We start from the raw sequence: 21,580 nt of genomic DNA, 5'->3' as shown, positions 1-21,580 counted from the left end.
GAACATTGTCAAATGTGTGACTCCAAGTAAGCAGGGGTGTTCAATGGCTGATGATGATTTAGTTGTGTTCCAGTCGAAGGACGTAAGCAAGGTAGTTGTTCATGTCTACCTCATTCTAGGAAGCTTCCTGGGCTCTTCTTGCTAGAGATCTCAGCTAGATTCCTTCACTTCATCCACACATGGGCTTTGAATGAAGTCCTATTAAAGCACCCTAAAGCATCCATGAGGAATGTAGCATTCTCTTATGGAGTCTGCTTTCTTTAAGCTAGAAATGTTCCTGAACTCAAAAGCAATAGCAGGCATACCTCAAGCCAAATGGCATCTTCACCAAAAACAACCCAAATTTCTTTATCTCTTGCGATGCTGTACACTTCACTCAGTGGAGAAGTAGACCGATTTAACAAGTCCTTTAACATGAACTCTCTTTTCATACACTGCGAAAAAATGAACACATTAATGTTTTCATAAGTCTTAGAAGGTAATTCAAGGTATGGATAAGGGTGCTGGACTCCTACATGTCTGATCGCAGTTCAAGTCCCAGACCTGGCAGCTTACTTTCTCACTTTCCCTCTTTCTCTCTCACAATCTGTCCCTCTCTGGTCAAATTAAAATAAAGAAAGGAAATAAAGTTCAAGAAAATAATTCCTTTTTTAAAAAAGAATTTGTATGCTTAAATTTTTCATACAAGGAATTTTAAAAAAAGGAAATATTATGTCTAATCTGAATGCTGTTCTTTGCCAATCAGAAATTAGCTGCATGGACTAAGAAAAGTATTCGCCTCTGGCCATCCTTTACAACTTAACATGCATATTCAGTTTCATCTGGCATCTATTACTGGTACAGCATGAGCGTTGTAATATGAAATTACCTGGAACTACATTTGACTCCAGCTTTGAATGCTGAGCAGCAACACTTACTTTAGCTTTAACCTACTCTTCGGGAAGTTGAAGAATTCACAGCATTAGGTGCTTTAACAGAAGATAAAAGACAATTCGTGTTAAACAGAAGAATGTTCTAGAAGTACATGACCACTTCAAGTCACCTCTTCCAGGAGAAACTTTCTCAAGTACCTCTGCTAGTTTTATTGCAATTGGGCTGACACAGCCAAGATGAACTGATGTCTGTCTGATAATCAACTGAAACGAGATTTTCTGCACTATTCTATCGTCTCCATTAATTTTCCATTTGTCTTGGAAATTACCTTGACTAAGTCATAGAAAACCTTGTACAACAATAAAGTATAACATAAGCCCTGACACAGAAATCAAATCCAGTGAGTACACGTATCAGTCATAATTTGGTCTTCAGTTGACATGAATGCTTCCCACTTGTGCTTGGATTTAGAACTTGTAAAAGTTCTAAAAAATGTAGAGATGAAAAAAAAAAAGTATTCCTACTTTAGTACTTTTGATTTTACTGCGTGCTTGTGGTAGATGGAAGGGGGTCACGTTTGCACATGAACATCAAAGATAATTCAGGGTAGCATATTACAGTTAGATTCAATTCAAACATGGGACCTATTTCATTATCTAGATATCAAACATGAAGAGGCCGGCAGGTGGCATGGTGGTTAGGGGTGCTGGACTCCCACATGGCTGGCCTTGGTTCAAGTCCTGGACCTGGCAACTTGCTTTCTCACTTTCTAGGACCAGCAGTTAGTGTAATGGCTATGTTGCTGAACTCCCATGTAGCCAACTGCAGTTCAAGTCCCAGACCCGGTGGCTTAAACTCACACCAGGCACATGTGCGTGCGTGCCCAAGATCCTTAGAGGAGAAAGGAGGAGAAGGGATTGTGGTGTGACCATCCCCCTGGGGGAGGTGATTTCTCACTTTCTATCTCTTGGTCTTTCTCTGTCTTTCTGGCAAGGGCATGTACCCTATAGCAAAAACCTCTCCAAAAAAAAAGATATCAAACATGATCATTCATACGATCTTTCCTTTCTAAATACTCTGAACTTTTATTTTGCATCAATCACTCTTTTGGTCACAGAATAAATGCTGGGTGGTAAATACAATGAAACAGTCTAGAGACTCAGTCTACTTGAATTCTTCGAACCTTTAGGGAAGAAGTTAGTCCATATGGTAAACCCAAACATGAGAAATTGCCATTACTTGGCCACATGTGAGCTACAAAATGGCGATGTTAGGCGCTTCAACTCAGTAGCTAGGAAATATTTATGTTTCTTTTCATCGGTTGGACATCTAAAAGTCACCCTTTTCTTTGGGAGACAATAAATTCCAAGCACTCCTTTCTGTGTCACTCGTAGCTACTTCGTACTCCGAATTCACAATAGTCCACAAGAGAAGGCATGTCACTTATGCAAACAGCCACTTCGGAAAGAGGCTAAATCACTCATCTTGACTTTGGTGGGATTTCTGGAAACTTTAAAGATAAAAATTCACTGGAAATGGTTGGGATATGGGCCGGTCTTTTGTTTTGTTTTATTTAAAGGAAAACTTTAGGAACTTGTTTTTTTACGGAGAGAGGGAAAGATGGAGATCTGTTGCCACCCCCCAAGAAATAAGGGTGACAGCCACCAGTCACATTTGCAATCAGCTCAGCCAGTATTTAAGATCTGACTTCTGGTTCCTTGCTTGCTTTCTCAAATAAATACAAAGGTATGGTATCTTTTTTTTTTAAGGATTACTTTATTTAATTTTATTCATCATCATTACTATTATTTTTAATTTGACCAGAGAGAGAGGGAAAGTGGGAAAGTCAGCTGCCAGGTTCAGGACTCATACCGCAGTCAGCAATGTGGGAGTCCAGCACCTTAACCACCACACCACCTGCCGACAACTGGTGTCCTTGTTTTATAAGAAGGGTGTGTTTCTACCTTTAATTCTTTCTGGAAATCCTTTCTATGTACAGAGCAGTGGAGTCCTAAAATACAATGTAGAGCTCTTAAAAATCAGCAATCCAACCACTGAAGCAGTATTAGCTTCATTATTATTATTATTTTATTTATTTCTCTTGGTTTTCTTTTTTTTTAAGAATTATTTTATTTAACTTTATATACTTATTTATTTTAATTTGACCAGAGAAGGACAAAGTGAGATCAAGTCCCAGATCCGGGACTTGAACCATTGTCGACCATATGGGAGTCCAGCACCCTTAACCATCACACCACCTGCCAGCCCCCTATTTGTTATGATTTTCAAGCTTCTGTGATTTGAACCACAGTCAGCCATGTGGGAGTCTAGTGCCTCAACCACCTTGCCACCTGCTGGTCCCAAGACAGTATTATCTTAAAATTAAAAGAAATAGATCTTTGAATCAAATAGACATGAATATCAGTTCCATTTACCTCGGCAAGTTATGTCTCTCAGCCTTAGTTTCTTTCCTAGAATGAGCTTTCCTTATAGTATGTGAATACGAGGAATGATGAGCTGGTACAGGCAGCACCATCAGCACAGAGTCCGGTGGACAGCAAGCCCTCAGTCACTGTCAACTGCCCCCTCCAAACGCTGCTACTGGTTTCTTTCTTCTTTCTTTCTTTATAAGAGGTTATTGTTTTAGGGCATAAGTACTCTACAGAGAGAAACATAGACACAGACAGTGCGAGGGAAAGTGAGAAATCACCCTGGGGGTGTGGAGTGGCCATGCCACGATTCCTTCTCCTCCAAACTCCTCCTGGGATCTTGGGCACACATGCGCCCAGAGTGATTTTCAAGCCACCAGGTCCAGGACTCGAGCCATGGTCAATCATGTGGGAGCCCAGCAACGTAACCACTATGCCATCTGCTGGTTCCCTACCACTGCTGCTATAACCACTACTGGATGAATGATACATGAGCCCACATATTCACCCGAACTTCTTCCAGTGCATGGCCCTGAAACTGCTGCCTTCCCCGGACTGGCAGGAACACACCTAGATGAATAGCATCCAGATGAGCTTCCCAGTCTCCTGGGCCTCTGGGGAGTTGTTAGGAGTCCTGGCATGGTCCCAAGCATGAACATCTCCACTCTGATCTTCCCTTGCAGGAATCCTGGGCTGCAGCTCAGGAAGACCAACCACAGCCAGAGCCTCCCATCCACAGACCCCCAGAGAAGTGACCACAGAGGAGAGCATGGACATCCGATGATTCCTTTTAGAATGACTTTGTGTAATGGAATGTCAAAGCAAGAAAGTCCTGGAGAAACCTCTTTTTACAAGTGAGAACACCGAGACCCAGAGTCGTAACACAATGCCTCGCGGTGCTCTTTCCTGTGGAGGTGAGACCAGAACCCTCGTGTCTGGTTGCTATTCATTTTTCCACTACATGGTGAGCCTACTTGGATCTCTTTTAAACCCAGAGGAAGTAGGCCAGTTCCCATGGTTTTGGCTCATCCTGAATCCAAAAATGTTTTCCAAGCACGAGTCAAGCACTGCTTTTGTTTTGTCTACCCCACCCTCTGTGTAGCTGCTCCCAACCTCTTAAAAACCAGAGACGTGTGTGCGCGCTGAAATGCCAAAATATTGGCTGCTACAGGGTAGGCTCCACCCAAGTCCTGTACTTTTTTATGCACACCCACACCCTGGCTTTCAAAAGGTTAAACGTTTTATTTAAACCAGACCTTCAAAACTTTCAAAACACATACACATTTGTTTTACTGAGAATGCTTAAGGAAAGTACACTAGTTACTTGTGTGGCTTAATTGTCACTTTTTTTCCCCTTTTCCTGTGAGCCCAAAAAGATATTACTAGATTAAGTTGGCTTACATTAGAAATAGCCACGAACCAACAGTTCGCATTAGTCACCCCCATTAGGGCTGCAGATTAAATGTCAGGATATAGTGTAGACGTTTTCCAAAAGAAAACAGGGAAAGGCTAGACGTGGCTGTTAGAGAGACTAAAGGGCAAGGAAGCATAGACAGTCTTCCCCAGATAACTACTGCTACCTGTGTGAGTTCCATTAATGAAATAACAGTAGGAGTTATGAGTGGTCAGTTCCGAGAAAAGTGCCAGTCGGAAGCCACACCAGAGGCCCAAGGTTCGGTTCTCAGCCACCCTAAAAGCCAGGCACAAGGGCAGTCACCTGTAGTCCTGCAACTCGGATCACTGAGGCAGAAGGCTCTCAAGATAGTGAGACTCTGTTTATACATACATACACACATTTCTTAAAGGAGAAAATAAAAAGCAGCCTCTTGGCCTGCTTAAACCATCTAGGTCTCCATGCCAGAGTTACTTCCTTCCTCGCACCCTTCCTGCCTCCAGGTTCCCTTCACTGAGGAAACCTGCTCTTGTCAGGGTAGATTTAGAGCCAAGACTTGGGAAAGGGCCAAAGACACGTACCATGTGCCAGTTCCTGGGAATTCAGCCTGGGATGCACCTATGTCTCGGTCACTCTGGGAAACTTCACAGAGCCAATGAAGGAAGGAAGAAAGAGGGTTCAGACTCTCCAGAGTGGACCCATAGAGACCACAACAGGGAGTTGGGTCTTGTCCAAAAAGTGGATAGTTTCACAGGAATGTTTTTACTGAACACCTTCTCCACAGATTTGTGGAAATCATTCTGAAGGTATCTTCCTTTCTTTCAGATGACTTTCTTCATGAATGATGCTTTTTTGCATCTTTCTAAGGAGCCCCATGAGCCTCATCCAGGATATGGGCAAATTGGTGAGGCTGTTGGGGCAGGTTGACTGCAACCCATGGACCTGAGCCCAACCTGGACCAAGGCTGCTGTTTTCTCTGTAACAGTGTAGGAGGGAAAAGGGCACAATAACTTCTCTTTTACAGTTCTCATCTTTGGAACCAATTAATTAAGTAAATATTTGTTGGGTATCAATTACCCAGACCTAAAAAGATGTCTCCTTCAAAATCTTAAAAATAATTCAGAGAAATGAGATAACCTTATAAGCTTATAAAATGGCAGGCCAGTTCATGGCCTAGTGGTTAAGGCAGCTGGATCCCACATGGCCATCTGCAAGGCAAGGCTTGAGTTCTGGACCCGGTGGCTTAAGAAACATACTGTGTGTGTGTGTGTGTGTGTGTGTTCAAAATCTAGAAAGAAAGGAAAGATGGAGAAGGGATTGCAACATTCCCTATTGGGGTGGAGGGGGGAATTCTTTTTCTGTCTCTTTGTCTCTTTCTGGAGACAGGGTGGAGGGGGGAATTCTGTTTTTCTCTCTTTTTCTGTCTCTTTGTCTCTTTCTGGAGAGTGCACTTGCCCTCTGGAAAATTTTTAAAAAGAAAAAAGATGGCATGCATTTCAGAGCCATAGTGGAAATCTCAGACAAATGGTCCAGAGTCTTGGAAAGGTAGCAGTCAATGGGATAAAGAGTATTGGAGAAAATGTTCTGGAGATGGTGGGAACTCAGAGCTGGTGAGATGAAGCAGATTTGGGTACATGGCAGAGAATAAGAAGGAATTTCCTGAAGACACAAGAGTGCAAAAATGCTGGAAGTCACAATGAAGAGGGTAAATTGGAGTGCAAAGAAGACATAAGCCCGGGTTGGCAGGTGGCATGGTGGTTAAAGGAGCTGGGCTCCCACATGGCCTACCATGGTTTGAGTCCTGGACCTAGTGGCTTGCTTTCTCACTTTCTCTCTCTCTTTCTCTCTCTCTTTCTCTCTCTCTCTCTCTCTTCTCTCACTGTCTCTCTCTCTCTCTCTCTCTCATCAAACTGAAAAATAATAATAATAAATAAAACTAAATAAAATAATTCTAAGAAAAGAAGATATAACCTAGTGGGTCCTGAGGGGTGGTGTGCCATCACGAACAAAAGATAAGATTATTAAGTAGAGTGGGGCCAGGTAGAAGGCACTCAGAGGGCCAGGCTGAACCACATGGTCTTTATCTGTAGTCGGACCTGACAAGGAGTCATTGGAGTATGGACCAGAAGTGAAGAAAAGAAGTCCTAGCACCAAGCCCTGGGAATTTCCTCCTTAAGAAATATATATATGTATATATATAAAATACATTATTAGAGCATCTGAGAGAAAGTAAAGTAGTAGTAAAACCAGAAGGTGCCTAAATAGGAAGATATCTGAGGAAAAATACCATGAGAATTTTTTGCTAGCAAAATGATATCTTCTCCTTACACATCCATGTCTACTCACCACCCTTCCATCTCCATCTCTTTCTTCACTGTAGTCACTTCGCACTGTAGCACAGCGTTCATGATAAATTGACCTGAGAGGTAGCATGGAAGAGTGCAGAAAAAGTAACCCAGGAAAGCAAAGTGGTTTGTACCCTCTCTGCCACTCAATTGCTGTGTGATGTTAGTCAAGGCTGTTAGGGTTTCTAAGTCTCTGTTGGGGGGGATCTGCCTTTATTGCCTTCCCAGCATCCTTTCCCAGTTCTTTGCTAGCAGCTCACCTATTCTGTTTTGGGCGATTACCAGCCAAAAGCAATCACAGGAGGACCAGGAGATCTTCTATGCCCCCAAGTAGCACTCCAGCCAAGCTGTGAACCAGTTTCTACTATTTAGATCCAGGCATTCACCCATTTTGTCTTCTTCCTAAACGTGGTTCTTCGGGTTTTTTGGTGTGTGTGTGTGTGTGTGTGTGTGTGTGTGTGTGTGTGTGTGTTTAATTCTCTGAGCTATCCTAATTCCTCCCCAGGGTCTGGCCAGGCCATCATCCCCTTCCTCCGGCCCTCCAGCCAGTCAGATCTCGGGCATTCACACTTGTACCCAGCGTTTTTCAGGAGGACTGGAACAGGGATTGGAATCACAGTCGCCATGTGAGACCTGGCTTCCCTTGAGCATTACCACTGCACCACAGAAGCAATCCTCATGACTTTTATTGTCGAAATAAGTTGTCACGTACAACCAAAGAACAGTAACCAGTGTTTCCCCTACTCTAGGACTTCTGGGAGGATTAGGAGAATGGAATGCTCCAGGCAGGAGGCCGACAACAGACCAACAGCTGCTCTCACAATGTCAAGAAGAAGAACCTGAGTTTCCCCCCATTTTATCTCCTATGCCCCCAAGGACCATGAATAACTAATCCAGAATGGCTCCCAGTTCACAGGCGGTTTGCTACTTTTATTTGTAATTTCTTGCATCCTCCCATCCAAGCTTTGGGCAGAGTGGAGCTGGGCAGAGCTGTGGGAAGCTGGGTCCCAGGACATGGGACGGAGCCATGGCCAGAGGAGTCTGCTCTGCCCAGGGGCTGGTGCTTTGCATTTCACAAAGGACTAAGGAAAGCCGAAGAGAGAAGAGCTATTCATGAGCTCTCAGGATTACGCCCCACAGGCCCAGGAAGGATGGAGGTTGCCCAGCTAAGTAGGAGATAAATCAAATCCTGTAGCCTTAAGTCAGCCTCTTTAATTAATTAGGTTTCTTTCCATGCTGTCATCCTTTGCTTTTCCTGCAATATTTTGCTAAACTGTTCCATGGGCTGATTGAGTACATGCATGTGAAGCTTTGTGTAGAATAAATAATTACACAAGACATTTTTGAAAGAATAAATGCATTTGGCCTAAGCAAACCAATTCACATCTTAAAGAACCAGCTTCTCCAAATGCCAGTTCTGTCAGCTAACTATTTCTCCAGCAACTGGCAGTTTAATTCTTCATCCTGTCTCCTTGGCTGTGCTACACACGGATGGTTTTCAGAGGAGGGGGCAGAAATGCTTTCTGGTGTCTGTTTTAAATTTGTTTTTATCTACTTTGTATGTCTAACTTTGTCCATGTATTTGTTTTACAGCAAAAACAAAAGAAGGAAAGATATCCACCATGTCCTGAACGTTTATACAAGTTCCTTTTGGCTGTTGATAATAAAAGCAATTCTGTTTTACAGTATAGATTTTGTGCATAAACTACAAGCGTCTACTTTCCTCACTTCCTTCAAGTCTCCTTCGAGGGCTGAGGAAGAGACAGTGAAATAAATTGTCCCTCCACGGTTCTCCTAATGTAGTCGTCTCTGTGCAGTCTCACTATGGGGACAGAGACTGCAAGGACGTTAATCACTCATACTCTTTGAAAGAAGAAACTGAAACCACACTGAGATCAGAGAGGGCCCCTGGTCCTGACTCCTCTGTGCCTAAGCTGCCACCTTACAAGACCTTATACAAATCATGCCCCCTAAAATTAAATATATGCCAATGTAAGCTCCCATTTTCCCAATGGAGACTATTAGAAAGGGTGGCCAAACTAAATCTATAAATTTCAGAAATTGTCTAAAATGATATTTACTTTCTATTTCCTGAATTCAAATTACATCACATTGGGACCAGCAGATGGCATAATGGTTACGTCACTGGACTCCCACATAGTCAAGCCGGGTTTGAGTCCCAGAACCTGTAGCTTAAACTCATGCTGGGAGCACGTGCATGCGTGACCAACATCCTGAGAGGAGAATGGAGAAGAAGGAATTGTGGCGTGGCCATCTTCCTTAGTGGGTGATTTCTTGCTTTCTGCCTTTCTGTCTCTCTGGCAAGCACATGCACCCTATTAAAAAAATAAAATAAAATAAAATAAAATAAATAAATAAAAACTTTCTTAAAAAATTATGCCGTATCATAAAATGCTGTACTGATTTAAAACATTTTCGTTTTTCACATGCATATTTTATAAACCAAATTTATTTAAACTCATTCCAAGTTCTTTTACCTGTGTACATTCTGCACTTTTAAATTATTTAACCAGATTTCCAAACACATCTCTCCTGTCACCTAAATTAAGATGCAGCACTTTTCAAGTGAGACTGCGCAAATTTCCCCAAGCTATGCTCACTTGCGTAGTTAGGACACTTGATTATTTTATCTTATAGACGTGTATTCAAGGTCTTCATGACAAATAATTTCACGGTATTGCTTTATAAAATGACCATTAAAATACTTCTTAAAAGATGATTTGAGGGCCAGCAGATGGCAAGGTGGTTAAGGAGGCTGAGCATGGTGGTTCACGCATGGCTGAGCGCGTGGTTAGAGTCCCAGACCCAGCCACTTGAAAATCACTTCAGATGCGTGTGCATGTACGCCCAAAATCCCTAGAGGAGAATGGGAGAGAAAGAACTGAGATGTGGAGATCCTTTGGGGGAGGAGGTGATTTTTCACTTTCCTTCTCTTCTCTCTCTGTCTGTCTCTGGTGTGTGCACACACCCTATAGCAAAAATAAAACAAAAAAGATCTGAGACTAGCAATTTTGATATGGTACTGTGAGAATAATTACTAATTATGTGATAAATTTATTTGTTTTAAAAAAAAATAGATGCTTAGGACCAGCAGTTGGCATAATGGCTATGTTGCTGGACTCCCATGTAGTCAACCGTGGTTCTAGTCCCGGACCCAGTGGCTTAAACTCACACCGGGCGCGTGTGCATGCGTGCTCAAGATCCCGAGAGGAGAATGGAGGAGGAAGGACTGCAGCGTGGCCATCCCCCCTGGGGGGTTATTTCTTGCTTTCTATCTCTCTGTCTCTCTGTCTCTCTGACTTTCTAGTGAGCACATGCACGCTATAGCAAAAAAAAAAATAGATCCTTGAAGTTAACCTTCATAAAAATGCAAAGTTAGCATTGATTAATGTCATTTTGGGATAAGATATCTCCACCAAAACTGTTTTATTATAATGAAGTTATTGGGTGCACACACCATATATTAAGGAACTTAGTAAAATTAACACATAAAGCAACAGCCTGTAATATATGCTTGGTCAAATATAGTACGTATCATAAAATTAATATTTATATTAACGGGTAAACTGAAGAACAGTAATTACATTTAATGTGCATGTACACTCCCAAGTCAAAACAGAAATGGTAATTTTATAGTTGAAGTTTCTTTTTTTTTAGGGGGGGGAGAGGTTTTTGCTAAAGGGCACGTGCACTCGCCAGACAGACAGAGAGAGACAGAGAGACACAAAGCAAGACATCACCCCCCAGGGGGGGATGGCCACACCACAATCTCTTCTCCTCCGTTCTCCTCTGGGGATCTTGGGCACACACGCACACGCGCCCGGCGTGAGTTTAAGCCACCGGGTCCGGGACTCAAACCGCGGTCGACTACATGGGAGTCCAGCGACATAGCCATTATGCTAACTGCTGGTCCCCCTAGTTGGAGTTTCTTGATATTGTTTTATATTTAATAAAAAGAGTTTGAGGGCCAACAGATGGTCTAGCAATTATGTTGCTGGATTTCCACATGGCCTACGACAGTTCAAGTCCCGGACCTGGTGATTTGAAAATCAAACCAGGCACATGTGCACATGTGCCCTAAGGCAAAAACCTCTAAAAAGGTAAAATAGAAAGAGTTTTTGGGGCTTATTTTCTAATCCAATGGGAGAATCTTTGAGGGTTTCTCTTTTTTTTTTCTATAGGATGCATGTGCTTACTAGAGGAAGACAGACAGAAAGAAAAAAGTGAGAACTCACCCCTCTGGGGGAGGGGGACAGCCACACTGCAATCCCTTTTTCTCCAATCTCCTCTCGGAATCTTGGACATACACGCATCCACATACACACACACACACACCCACCCACACACACACGTACCTGGCATAATTTTCAAGCCCCTGGGTTGGGGACTTAACCACTCAATAGGCCCTGTAGGATATTGCCCTTTAACCTCCAAGCCACCTACTAGCCTGAGAATCTTCTATTTTTTTTTTTTTCAAAAATAATGTCTATTGAATTTTTGAGCATGAAAATGATTAAAAATCACTGTCAACAAGGGGATTTATAAGTCTTCCCGGTTGTCCGTAGACTGCGCAGTGTTTCAGCTCTTCAGGCTCTCCAGGGTTGTCTGTGTCATCTTCCTGGTCTTCCTGATTGTCTGTGTCATCTTCCTGGTCGTCTCACGATTGTGGGCCAGGCATCATGGTTATATACATGCTGGTGGGCCTTGATTGGTTGAATGAAGGATTGTAAAAGGTGGGTTATGATTGGTTGCTTCTGTGGACCAATCATGAGGTGCCAGATTATGCAAATCTGACGGATTCTAAACTCACCGATTTGCTATGGGAAGTGGCCAATCAGAGTATGGTTTTGAAGGTCAGGTTTTTTGAAGGGAACCAGTTGTGGCCTTTATGGGAAGTAGCCAATCACAGTATGGTTCTGAAGGTGAGGTTTTTGAAGGGGACCCAATCATGGCCTTTGGCATTGTGTAATTATTTGCTTTCTGAGAAACCAGTGATATTGCAGCCTCCCACAGCCGCCCTCTCCAATTTGTCCCTGCTATAATCCCAGAACTGTGACCGTGTTCTTTTACATGGCAAACGGGACTTCGCATAGGTGACGATGGCTAGGGACGCTAAAATGAGAGATCACCCTGAATTATCCAAGTGGCCCAATAGAATCCCATGAGACCTACTGAGCAGAGAATCTCTCCCGGCTGTGGTCTGGAGAAATGTGAGGACAGAAGGGTCAGAGATGTCCTAGGAAAGGACGTGACCCATGACTGCTTGTTTCCAAGCCAGAGGAAGGGGCTGCATTGGTTTCCTAGGGCTGCTGCAGCAAAGCATTACAACCCCAGTGGCTTAGAATAACAGGAACGCATTGTCTCACAGTTCCGGGGTCTAAAAGTGTGAAATCGAGGTGTCAGCAGAGATGCGCTCCCTCGGAAACATGTCAGGGAGAATCTTCCCCTGCCCCTTCCTGGGTTGCCAGAAATCCTTGACTCTCCTTGGCTTGCAGGTGTAGAGCTTCCGTCTCTGACGCCGTGGTACACGTGTCCCTCCCTGTGCCCATCTCGGTCTCTTCTCCTCTTCTTATAAGGACATCAGTCATGCTGGATTAAGCCTCCACTGCACCGCAGTATGCCCTCAGCTTCACTTAGGCCTTAATTACATCTGTGAATACTCTATTTCCAAATAAAGTCATTTCACAGATTCCGGGCATTGGGACTTCAACCCACAAAGAGAGCCATGAGTCAAGGAACATGGGTGGCCTCTAGAAGCTGGAAAAGGCAAGGGATACAGTCTATACTAGGACCTCGAGAAAAGAACACAGCCCTGCTGATGTCTGGACTTAGTCCACTGAGACCCGCGTCTCCCTGCTGACCTACAGAACTATAAAGTAGTAAATTTGTGCTGTTTAAGGCACGAAAGTTCACTAAGTAACAAATTACAGCACGGAGAGAAAATCAATACATAAATATTCAGAATTTTAATAAAGACTCTTTAGGAGAAAAAGACTATCTATTCAGTATATAGTGCTGAAATAACTAGATACCTATATTAAAAATATAAACCTTGGGAACCAGCAGTTAGCGTAATGGCTATGTCGCTGGACTCCCAAGTAGTCGACCATGGTTCTCGTCCTGGACCCGGTGGCTTAAAACTCACTCCGAGCGCGTGCGCGTGCGTGTCCAAGATCCCGAGAGGAGAATGGAGGAGAAGGGATTGCAGCGTGACCATCCCCCATGGGGGGTGATTTCTCGCTTTCTGTCTCTCTATCTCTCTCTGTCTGGAGAGCGCACGTGCCCTATAGCGAAAACCTCTCCAAAAAAATATATATATATAAACCTTGACCCCCATCTCACACCAGATCTAAAAATTAACTGCCAATGGATCATATATGTAAATGTAAAAGCTATACAATAAAGTAACGTCATAAAATATGAATAAATGAGAATTTGCCAAAATTCATCACTTCCTTTCATCAAAAGATGAGCATTGAAAAGATCATTTAAAAAAATGAATAAGTCCTCCAAAGCTTGGGAGAAAACATTCCCAAAACTTGTATCTGACAGGGGTATAAAGAACTCCTACAACTTAATAATTTTAAAAATATTTTAATGAACAAAAGATGTGAACAGATACTTTACAAACGAAAATGTACACATGACCAATAAGCACATGAAAAACTATTCAACATAATTAGTCATATGTAAAATGAAAATTAAAACCATAATATGGTACCACCGCAAACCATATAAATGACTGAAATTTAACACACAGACAGCACCCAAGGTTGGCAAAGAAATAGAACAATGAAACTCATATTGGAGGAATGTAAAATGTTAAAACCACTTTGGAAAAGATCTGGTACGTTCTTGTAAAACTGAACATACACTTTCCCATGACCTAGAAATTCCACTCTTACACATTAACTGAAAACACAGGTCCACCAAAAAAAAAAAAAAAAAAAAACAAACAAACAAAAAAACTTGTATGAGAATGTCAGTTGCACCTTTATTCACAATAGCCAAAAACTGAAAAAGCTCCCGATGTCCATCAATAAGAGAACGAGAGAAAAAACTGGCATGGTCACACAATGGGGTATTACTCAGCATAAAGAGAACTAACGACTGATAAACACAACAGGGATGAGTTTCAAAAATACTACGTTGAGTCAAAGAGCCTTGCTTACATGAAGGAGTACTCACAGTATGACTTAATTCATAGAAATTCTAAAACAGGCAAACTCATCAATGGTGGTGGTGGGGCGGGGAACATGGGTTATTTCACTACTGGGAGCAGGAATTGGACAGGATATAAATATATATATATATATATAGAGACAGAAAGCGAGAAATCACCCCCCAGGGTGGATGACCATGCTGCAATCCCTTCTCCTCCAGTCTCCTCTGAGAATCTTGTGCACACACGCACACACGCATATGCACCCAGCATGAGTTTAAGCCACCGGGTCTGGGACTCAAACAAACCACAGTTGACTACATGGGAGTCCAGCGACATAGCCATAATGCCAACTGCTAGTCCCACTAAAATGTTTTCTAACCTAACCTTGGAAGCATCCCTTGTATTGCATTCTATTCATGGTAGTTGACACAAGGTCCACCCAGGTTTAAGAGGAAGGGACATACACTACATCGTTTGTGTCTTTTTAGAGGTTTTCTGTTATAGGGCACATGTACTCTCCAGAGAGACAGGGAGAGAGACAAAGAGACAGAAAGCAAGAAATCACCCCCCTGGGGGATGGCCACGCCGTAATCCCTCCTCCTCCATTCTCCTCTTGGGATCTCGGGCATGCACGCACATGCACCCAGTGTGAATTTCAAGTCACCAGGTCCAAGACTCGAACTGTGGTCAGCCACGTGGGAGTCCAGCACCTTAACCACTACGCCACCTCCTGGCCCTACTTCATCTTTTAATAGAAGTGTCATACAAAGTTCATACATGTTTTAAACTACCACAACTTGTAACAGACCTGAGCAGCAGACCTGAGCAAAGGCATGTCTCTGAAGGCAGCATAGAAGACAGAAACCCAAATACAAGGGTCGGAGCTGCAAGTCGTGGAGGCGACAGGCTCGGCTGCTCCTCGGTTTGTGGACTCGGACCCACCCCGACATCGCTTTAAGGCTCGGTTTCCCCATTCATCCATCTATTCACTCATCCTTTCTTCCATTCCTTTCGGTGGACCTTTGTAGGGTATGTTGGGTGCTCAGCATCTGAAGATCTTCCTGACCGGGCAGATCTCTATCATGCACATCAGAGGGCAAGGCAAAGAATATCACCTTCTACTGAAAAGCCCGCGGCCCTCACAGACAATAAGCTACGACGTTCTGATGTTCATGGGGCCTGGTCTCGTCACAATCCTTTTCCTCCATCTCCCATTCCATACACGTTTGGGGTATGCACACACTGGCACACAGCCTGTTTTTCAAACTGCCAGAACTGGGATTTGAACCACAGTCAGCCACGTGGGATCCAGCATTCTATGTACAGGCTTACCCTGTGGTGCAGGTCCATTGTTCCTTATTGTAATATATGACAATAAAATAAGATAAGATGGTTCTATGGGAGAACATAGGGATGGCTAGATTGCTAATATGTGACAAAGCAAGGATGCCAAATGCTAGCAGTAAAATTTAGGTAGTAAGTATGTAGATGTTCACTGTCAAATTATTTTAAATTGTCTGTATATTTGAAATTTGTCGTAAGAAAATGTCTGGAGGCAGCATTCATAATTCCAGTTATGCATCTAAATGCATAATTGCTATTTCCATATATTTTTTTGTCTTTTTTCCCTATGGCATAATTCTCTTAATGTGGCATCTTTCTTCTTCTTCTTTTTATATTTTGTAGGTTTTTGCCATAGGGCACATGCACTTGCCAGAGACAGGAAGAGTGAGAAATTACCCCCCACAGTGGATGGTCACACCACAGTCCCTTCTCCTCCATTCTCCTCTTGGGATTTTGAGCACACACCCACATATACCCAGTGTGATTCTCCTGCAGCCAGATCCAGGACTTGAACCATGGTCAACCATGTGGGAGTCCAACACCTTAATCTCCACACCACTTGATAGCCCCAGCATCTTTTTTCTTAACAGTAATAGAGTTCACATCGTGCATGTGCTAAGCATTCTTACTGGCCTTGTGAAGATCTTAGGGAGGAATGGACACCTTGCGAATCACCATCATTGCTTCTCCCCAAAAGTTGAGTCATCCTGACCCTCACATTCATCATCAAACCCAGCAAATACTTCATTACATATGAGCGTGTGGCCACTTCTCACTTTGTCTACCGTCAATGCCTTGGATGAAGCTACTGTCACGTCTCCCTTAAATTGTGATTACCATCATTTCCCTTTGCCCTTTAATTTTCAACTTCATTAAACCTCCACCAGATAACCCTTCTGACCAAGAACTCTCTGAACTACTACAACAAGGTCTTGCATCCTGATCACAGGGAGAGAAGGGAAACAGTTTTCCCCAATCTCCAACATCTATTTTTGTGCCCATGGTTTGACTTTGTCTGCTCTGTCCCAAATCCTGTCTTCTTTTTTTTTTTTTTTTTTAATTTTTTTCAGGTTTTTGTCAATGGGTGCACATGTGCTCTCTGGATAGAGTCAGAGGAAGGGCAAGTTAGAAATCACCTCCTGGAGGGAATGATCACACTTCAATCTCTTCTCCTCCATCCTCCCCTTGGGATTCTGGGCACACACACACACACACCTGGCATGATTTCCAAGGCGCCAAATCCTGAATGCAAGCTGTGGTTGGTCATGAGGGGTTCCAGTGCCTTACACCGTGCCACCTACTAGCCCAAGTCTGTCATCTTTTAGATGGTAGATTAAAAAGAATACATTTTTTTGTCTAGATATTTAGAGGAAGAAATCTTTTCAACAGCTCCAAGTCCACAGAAACAAATTGAGTAACTGGATTACAGATCTTCAACACACACTAGCTCCCCTGGAATTCGGCTTGGGAGTTAGACATCAGGAGAAACCCTCAGAGGCACCTGATCATGAAAGATCATTTCCCAGCTGGTGAGGACATCAATGCTCATTTTTCACGTTGGATCTGTTTCAATCTCCAGCTACTTAGAGGAAAAAGCAAACCACAAACAAAGACTTCTTCCTAAATCCTCTAGTTCTAGACGTTTCATTTATAGCCAATGGACGAGTTGTGAAAGTCCATCAATTTACACCTACGGAACTAGAATGAAGTGCTCTTCCGGTGTTCATTGAGGCCATTCTTGTGGTTTGTCACTCGTATATGTTGGAACATCTTCATTTCATTGAAAGGAGCTGGAGGAACTCTCTGAAGAGAGGATTAGTCAGGCTCAGATGGGAAATACTGGCTCTCTCGAATATCTGATTTCTAACGTTGAGTTCTTATGAAGCTGTGAAGCAGTACAGAAATGTACACCAAGCTAAGAATGAAGGTCTTTAAAACAAGGCATCCCATATATCATGGCAAAAAATTCCATAGTAAATGATAATGTGGCGTAATAAATGACACTATTAAAGATAGTTTTACAATATGTGTAAAGGACAGCAAGATAACACAAATAAGAAGTAAAGGGGGGCCACCCAGTGGCATGATGATTAAAGCAGACAGATCCCACACACAATTCAAGTCCCAGACCTGGTGGCTTGAAAAATACACTGGGCCGGGACCAGCAGATGATGTAATGGTTATCTCACTGGACTCCCACATAGCCAACTGCAGTTTGAGTCTTAGGTCTGGCAGTTTTAAACTCACACTGGGTGTCTGTGTACATGCCCAAAATCCTGAAAAGAGAATCAAGGAGAGGGGATTGCAAAGTGGCCGCCTCCCCAGTGGGAGATTCTCACTTTTTGTCTCTGTCTCTCAGGTAAGTGCACATGCCCTATAGCAAAAATCTCACTCTAAAAATTGAAGAAAAAAAAACAGCCATGGTCCCAGCAGTTAGTGTAATGGCTATGTCACTGGACTCCCATGTAGTTGATCGCAGTTTGCGTCCTGGACCCGGTGGCTTAAAACTCATGCCGGGCACGTGTGCGTGCGTGCCCAAGATCCCGAGAGGAGAATGGAGGAGAAGGGATTGTGGTGTGACCATCCCCATCAGGATGCTTTCTCCTTTTTCTTCTCTCTGTCTCTGTCTCTCTCTGTCTGTCTGGTGAGCACATGTGCCTTATAGCAAAAAAAAACTCTCAAAAAAAAATTGAAAAAAAACAAACAAACAAGCAAAAACACTGCATGTGTGTCCATGCATGCCAAAGAAGTCCCAAAAGGAAGAAAGAATGAAGGAGAAGGGATTGTGGTGTGACCATCCCCATCAGGATGCTTTCTCCTTTTTCTTCTCTCTGTCTCTGTCTCTCTCTGGCAAGTGAATGCACAACATCTGGAAAATTAAAAAAAAAAAGGTAGAGAGAAAAATTGAAATAAAGTGCAAACAAACATACAGATATATGAAGTCAGGAATGAGGCTATTACAAAAATGTATACAATCAATTCCTATATACTTGCAAGGTAGCGAGAAAAATGGAAATAAAGTGCAAACAAACATACGGATATATGAAGCCAGGAGTGAGGCTATTACAAAATGTATACAATCAATTCCTATATACTTGCTCCAAACCACAAATGTAACATGTGATAGATTTAATAGCCTTGAATTCTTTATAGCTCCTCCTATCAAAAGCTTGTTGGTTTCCTTGTGACTTGCTTTGACCAATAGAACATAGTGAATGAGACATTAACTTTTTTTTTGAGAGAGGTTTTTGCTATAGGGCACATGCGCTCGCCAGAAAGACAGAGAGAGACAGAAAGAAAGCAAGAAATAACCCCCCCATGGGGGATGGCCACACCACAATCCCTTCTCCGTTCTCCTCTCAGGATCTTGGGCACACACACACATGCGTCTGGTATGAGTTTAAGCCATCGGGTCCGGGACTTGAACCACGGTCAGCTACATGGGAGTCCAGCGACATAGCCATTACGCTAACTGCTGGTCCAAGACATTAACTTCTGAGGAGACATCTTACAATTTCTGATTGCTCTCATTTGGAATCCAGCCTCCATGTGATGAATCCCAGGCTTGACCCAGCCAAGAGCCAACACCAACTGACCCACTAGATGACTACAGTCACAAAAGCAAACCAAGCAAGAAAAACCACCAGCTGAGTCCAGCACAAATTGCTGACCTACTATGCTATTACCTACTAAGCTTTTACCTACTAAGCTATTACATAATAAGCTATTACCTACTAAAAAACTAAGTTTTAGGGGAGTTTCTTAATGGAACAAAGACTAACTAAATAAAGCATTAAGATTTTCAGCAGCTAACACAAAAAGGAAGCAGGTCATTTACACAACTCTAACTAACCGTGTGATAAAGCAAAGCAATGGCTAGAGATAACCAAATTGGGTGTGATTTCTTGTGCACCTCAAGCTAAATGCTGTCCAGATGAGTAGACTTGTTTACAAATCCTGGGGGGCATTTCACTTCTGATGAGTCTTTGCTATATCTCTGTCTCCAATTCAGATCAACAATTTATTCTACTGCACATCAGATGCAATTAGAATCTTATTGCTGACAGGGCCTCTAAGACCATCCAGCCCAACATTCAAGAAACCTTCTTGACTCCTCTTTTCACACTCTACAGCAAATACTATAGGCACTGCCTTCATTATAGGAGACTGCGACTACTTTTCATCCCTTCTACTGCCAATGCTTAAGCTAAAACCACTGTCAGCTCTCACTCAAACTATTGCAATAGTCTCCCAACTGACTTTCTGCTTCTACTTTTGCCCCTCGATAGTCAGTTCATCTTATAGCAGCCAAAGTGATCCACTGAAAATGTAGTTAGAAGACTTCTCCACCCTGCTCCAAACTTCCTGGCAGCTCCGCACGTTACGCAGTTAAAACTGACACCTTTAGGATGGCCCACAAGGCCCTTCATGTTCACCCCTTTCCCCAACTCTCGAACTTCTCCCTTATTACTCTTCACTTTCTCCACTGCTGCTGTTGCTGTCCTTCTTGCTGTTCCTGGAATATACCAGGTGCACTTCTGTCTGAGGGCCTGTGGATATGTCCTGCCTAGAACTTTCTTCCCACAGATAGCCACGTATCTTATTCCATTCAAGTGTTACCTTGAGAGAAGTCTTTCCTGATGACCCTTTACTTTCAAATAGCAAATCCTCAGCCTGCCCGTAGTGACGTGTACTGTGACGTGTGCTGTGACATGTACTGTGTAAGTGCTAGGACACTGTGCTCTGCAGGCTGGGACCTCACAGGGGTGCAGTTTCTACTCACGGCCTCACCCCTGGCTGGGCACCGTAGCGTGTGCCTGTAATCTCTGTGGGTCAGGGGCTGAGGAAGGAGGATCGTGAGCTTGAGGCTGAACTGGGAAACATAGCAAGACCTTACCTAAAAAACAGAGCTGGGCATAATACCTACTGCCTCAGCTGGAAGAAAGAGGCAGGATTGCAACAGAATGAGACTCTATATAAAATGAAACCAAAAAAAGCAGCAGATCCTCACAACTGGCCTGAAATTTCCTGATCTGTTAACTTTTGTTGCAACTATAGTCATCTTGCATGTTTTTTTTTATTTTTTTTAAGAGAAATTTTTGCTATAGGGTATATGTACTCACCAAAGACAGAGAGACATAAAGTGAGAAATCACCCCACCCCCCCAGCAAGTATGGCCACACCACAATCCAGTCTCCGTTCCCCTCTCGAGATTTTTGGGCACACACACATAAGCGTGTGCCCAGCATGAGTTTCACGCTGCCAGGTCTAGGACTCAAACCACTGTTGATGAACTCTAAGTCCAGTGTCTTAACCACTATGCCACCTGCTGGCCCCCATCTTGCATATTTCTTATCTGTATGCTCGCTCTTACATGTCATGTCTGTGAGGACAAAAGTCTTATTTGGCTCATTCTTTACCAACACGACATAGGACAATGAGCAGCACCAAATAAGTAATGAAATATTTCTTGAGAAGATGAATTAATAAGGCTTGAAGATAAAATGCAGCAAGACTGAGAAGTAGGACCTTTTTTCTTAAGTATGTCATCCTCAGTATGTGCTGTTGAGTACACACATACTCTTTCCTGCTTTCTTCATTTAGCCAAAAAACTTACTTCATTTACTGAATCAATCTGCAATGTGTAGACATAATCTAAGTTCTGAAGATACAGTGGGAAAAAGACTATTCAAGATCCTGATGTTGTATAGCATATATGCTATCAGAGAGAGAGAAAACAAGAAGATTAAACAAAGTATCAGCTAGTGACAGGACTGTGAAGACAGTCAACCCAGTAAAGACCCTTATGAGAATGGCCAGCGCAGGGCTACTTTCTTCAAGTTAACATTCAAGTTAGGAGCTGAACTACAGGGACCAGCAAATGGCATAATGGCTATGTTGCTGAACTCCCATGTAGTCTATCACAGTTCAAGTCTCAGACCTGGTGGCTTAAACTCATGCTGGGTGCTCGTGCGTATGTGCCCAAGATCCCAAGAGAAGAATGGAGGAG

The sequence above is a fragment of the Tupaia chinensis genome, unplaced genomic scaffold (genome assembly GCF_000334495.1).
Source record: "Tupaia chinensis unplaced genomic scaffold, TupChi_1.0 Scaffold000541_1, whole genome shotgun sequence".
In the NCBI taxonomy this organism is placed as follows: Eukaryota; Metazoa; Chordata; class Mammalia; order Scandentia; family Tupaiidae; genus Tupaia; species Tupaia belangeri.
Note: the sequence above shows the minus strand (reverse complement) of the source record.